This window comes from Propithecus coquereli, unplaced genomic scaffold (assembly GCF_000956105.1).
Source record: "Propithecus coquereli isolate 6110/MARCELLA unplaced genomic scaffold, Pcoq_1.0 Scaffold167, whole genome shotgun sequence".
In the NCBI taxonomy this organism is placed as follows: domain Eukaryota; kingdom Metazoa; phylum Chordata; class Mammalia; order Primates; family Indriidae; genus Propithecus; species Propithecus coquereli.
In genome coordinates this window covers 797,459-801,922 of record NW_012141302.1, presented here as the reverse complement: position 1 = coordinate 801,922, position 4,464 = coordinate 797,459, and the positions used below count along the sequence as shown (strand labels likewise).

Sequence of the window (4,464 nt, the reverse complement as noted above, 5' to 3'; positions counted from 1 at the left end):
CTGCCTCTTCTCAGGTAGTTGACAGTGGGATATCCACTGCCATCAAAAAGTCCCAACCCTACTCGCTGGGTGCAGGTGTGACTTTATACTCTCACCTCAATAAATTAATCGCTTTAGAACCTAATGGTCTAAAATCAGCATAGTCTGGCTTCAAAGTCTGAGTTGTTGCATATGAAGTAGCACAAGGCTAACATTAGCAGCATGTTCCTACTTGAAAGCCAGGTTTTGTCCAGTTTCTTCTGGGTCTTCCAATTTGATTTGAAGGAGCCTATGCATGTACTTTTCCCAGGTTGTTTGGTTTCAGCTTCTCATCTTGTCTAAGAGTTTCTGCTCAAACAAGAATGTGGTTTCTTCACACGAACCAGGGACAATTTTTAAGCAGAGTACACAGTAGGTTCCAAAGGAAAAAAGAAACATTTTTCTCTGCCTGACTGGCTGCCCAACAAAAAGGCAACAGTGTCTGCGGGGACTCCATCCAGTTTATATCTGCACAATGAGCTGAGAGTTTCTCATTCATAACACCAGTGTAAGGGCTTATGGGGCTTCAGAGTTGTCCTCAAAGATGATGGATTAATATTTGCTTTTTATTCTTGTAGCTAAGGGTACCCATTTACTCATAATCAAGAACAAAGAAATAGCAAGTCTAGAAGAGAACTGAAGTTACTGTATCTTGCAAGATGGAGTATTTTTGCAGGTTTTAAATGTCAGTTTTCAGTTTCTTTACAGCTTCCACCCATAAGAATTTCAAAATTCTTAAGAATCTTACTTTAAAGAGGTCATCCTGCTGCAAATGCACTATTTTCATAAAGTCAATCTAAATACACACACAAACACAAGAAGCAGGGTGACCCTTGGTTGAAAATAAAATATTGAGTTTACGTTCTCCAAAATCACAAAGAAAAATATTTGTGAAACCGTGATTTAATGGGGGAAAAGGATATTGCCATCTCTCCTATTTCTGTTTGGAGGAAATTCAGCATCCCCACAATCGTAAATTCCAGGTCGAGTGTTGATATTATGAGGACTCAAAGACCTGACAGATGGAGACAGAAGTATGAACTCCTGCAAAGCAAGTTGGAGTCTTAGTATCCAGGAAACAGTCATCTAAGGTTCCCTTTAAAAAGAACAGAGAGAACCTGAAGTTGAACTTAGTAGAGAACACTGTAACAATGAACTTGGATGTCTAGTTGGGGATAGTCTGCCTGTGGGTAAACAGGTGATGGCTCCTTTTATAGTAATAAGCAGGGCACAGACCTGTCTGCTGTGGCTCCATCTTCTCCCCGTCACTGTGGGACTTCTTGTTCTGAGTAGTTAATAAACTCCAACAAAGGCATTTAGTGAAAACACAAAAATCCTAATTTTAGAATTGAGAGAGCCTGATTACATTTTTGCTTTACTCTGTAACCTACTTCACATAAACGGAATGGAAAGTTTTGTTCCGATTCTATCATAGTGATGGAGTGCTTTGACTCTGGACTCATCTTCAAAATTTCTGCTGCCCCATCTATCATGTCTGTGACTGGCACTATAATTAGTTACGGCATAGTAATGTCCTCAATCCCAAAGCGGAAATTAATATCAGATATTTCTACATATGAAGATCAAGCGGATGAAACAGACATGCAAGTCTTATAGGTGTTACTTTGTTTTCCATTATACTTCAGTTTTCTGAGTCAAGGAAATAAAATACATAAATCATCAATATTTGTGACCATAATTGTCATAGTGATGAACCCTAATTAGGTAAGTGCTTAATAAATATCTGTTAAATAAGTGGAATAAATGTGAAATCATTGCATGTTCTAACTGTAGTTATAACATACATAGAACCAAATATAAAATTATCTTTTTTTTAAAAAACCACAGAGAATCCATCGCCCAGGAAAAATATCTTGTTTTTGTAATGAACCCTGAAGATCAAATATCTCCCTTATTTTCACTATGAAAAGGCTCCAGCAAATGAATCTCTTGAGGAATTTTTGCAAGAATTTACTTTCAGAACAATATACTCAATTTTCTGAGATCAATGACACTGGAAATCTTGTGAAGAATGTAACCTGGAATAAACCTGGGGCTGTTGATTTCCTCAACAATTAGCTTATTTGCCCTCGGCAGGATATACTGGGGAGTGGGGCGGGAGGTTGTGCTTGCAGTGGAAGTCAACAGAAGGGTGTTGGCTTATTCCTGCCAGTAAAAACAAGCTGTTACCTTATTTTCTGAAGTGACAACTCTTGGTGCTGGGCACAGCTTTTGTAACTGATGAACAGCCTGTTAGGAGCAATATGTAGAGAACTGCAAAGAATAAAATGGAAACCTTTCATTTACGAATGCTGGAAGTAGTTTTTAGGAGATAGTTTTCAATATTAAATAGAATATTGAAAATCTAACAATTCCATATTGAATTTCTTAAAGTCCCACATTATCTTCCTCTAGATGACAGGGAGGACTGATTAATTGTAGTAGATTAAGGTTTGAGAAAAAACACTGTTGTGTGATTATCCAGGGTCAATCAACTACAGGCTCCACAATAATGTTTCCATCCCAGCCTCTTTGGTCTTCTAGCCCTTGCACAGTGATGCTCTTTCCTGCCACAGAGCCTTCGCGCATGATATTCTTTTTATCAGAATATTTTTTCTGCCCCTCTTTACCTGGAGTACTTCTATTCTTCAGATTTTTTAGGAAAGCCATTTTAAAATTCCTAAATTATTGCATATCACCATGTTTCTCTTCTTATCCTAATTTTAATTTATATTTGGGATATTAATTAATTAACATCTGACTCCTCATTAGACTGTATGCTCCACAAAGGCAGGGATGAAGTCTGTTTTGATTTCCCATTGTATCTCCAGCACATTACTTCAAATGAGGCCTTTATAAGATTGGAGGAAAAAATAATTTTGCCTGGAAGCCAGTGAGAGATGAAATAAGCATGACGCATATCAGTTGAGTTTGGTGGGAGATAATATGCCAGAAAAGGAGACGGTATTCTAATCTTAGGAACTGCGTGAGTAAAAGAATAGAAGAAGGTAAGCACAAGATGCATTCAGAAATCAGAGCATGGACCCGGCACCCTCCACGCTAGCGCAGGCTCTCACATAGTCTGCGCAGCTCCAGGGCTTTGGCCTGATCCCTTCTCCGTGCAGGTGCCCCACGAACCCCGCTCAGCCATGTCGTCCTGCAGCCGTGTGGCGCTGGTGACCGGCGCCAACAAGGGCATCGGCTTCGCCATCGTGCGCGACCTGTGCCGCCAGTTCTCGGGGGACGTGGTGCTCACGGCGCGGGACGCGGCGCGGGGCCAGGCGGCTGTGCAGCAGCTGCAGGCCGAGGGCCTGAGCCCGCGCTTCCACCAGCTGGACATCGACGACCTGCAGAGCATCCGCGTCCTGCGCGACTTTCTGCGCAGGGAGTACGGGGGGCTCGACGTGTTGGTCAACAACGCGGGCATCGCTTTCAAAGTTGCTGATACCACGCCCTTCCATATTCAGGCAGAAGTGACCATGAAAACAAACTTTTTTGGTACCCAAGATGTCTGCACAGAGTTACTCCCTCTAATAAAACCCCAAGGCAGAGTGGTGAATGTGTCTAGCACGGTGAGTCTCAGAGCCCTTAAAAACTGCAGCCCAGAGCTGCAGGAGAAGTTCCGCAGCGAGAACATCACGGAGGAGGAGCTGGTGGGGCTCATGAACGGGTTTGTGGAAGATAACAAGAAGGAAGTGCACCAGAAAGAGGGCTGGCCCAGCACCGCATATGGAGTTTGAAAGATTGGCGTGACAGTCCTGTCGAGAATCCAGGCCAGGAAACTGAGTGAGCAGAGGAAAGGAGACAAAATCCTCCTGAATGCCTGCTGCCCAGGCTGGGTTAGAACCGACATGGCAGGACCCAAGGCCACCAAAAGTCCAGAAGAAGGCGCAGAGACCCCTGTGTACTTGGCCCTTTTGCCCCCGGATGCTGAGGGGCCTCATGGACAGTTCATATCAGAAAAAAGAGTTGAGCAGTGGTGAGCTGGACTCAATAGTCCATCCGTATGCCTCATTTTGTACCCTGTCCTGATTTGACTCAAAGGACATTTACAATGTCAAAAATATTCTTATCCAATAAAAAAAACCATAATATCTCTACTAAGTACTCACTAATATACTACTAATGGAGTAGGCTACTCATTCAGTTGACTACTAATTCTATGAAGTTTTGTGATTTCCTTTGTGATGTAAGGAGAGGAAAATGTGTAATTGCTCAAAATAATGAATGTCAATAGATGAATAAATGGTTCAAGTACTCACATCTGCCAGTGGGTACCAAGAAAGCAGACAATATGTAAACTATGAGCACAGCTGGACTTGTCCCTTGGGCTTTAGGGAGATGTGGACAGTACCGCAGAGGGAAAGACAGCTGACTTGGTCTCTTTAAAGAGCCAAAGTCATTCTGGAAAAACAACCAATTGCAGTGTGTGAAACCTAAGTGGGG

The 4,464-nt window shown here is 42.3% G+C and overlaps 1 pseudogene across 1 annotated transcript; it reads left to right on the top strand.

Annotated features, from left to right (window-relative positions):
• The first annotated feature begins 3,078 nt into the window (after positions 1-3,078).
• Positions 3,079-4,049, top strand: LOC105808082 (annotated as a pseudogene). Its single transcript, XR_001137361.1, has one exon. The product of XR_001137361.1 is annotated as a carbonyl reductase [NADPH] 1 pseudogene (transcript).
• Positions 4,050-4,464: the final 415 nt, after the last annotated feature.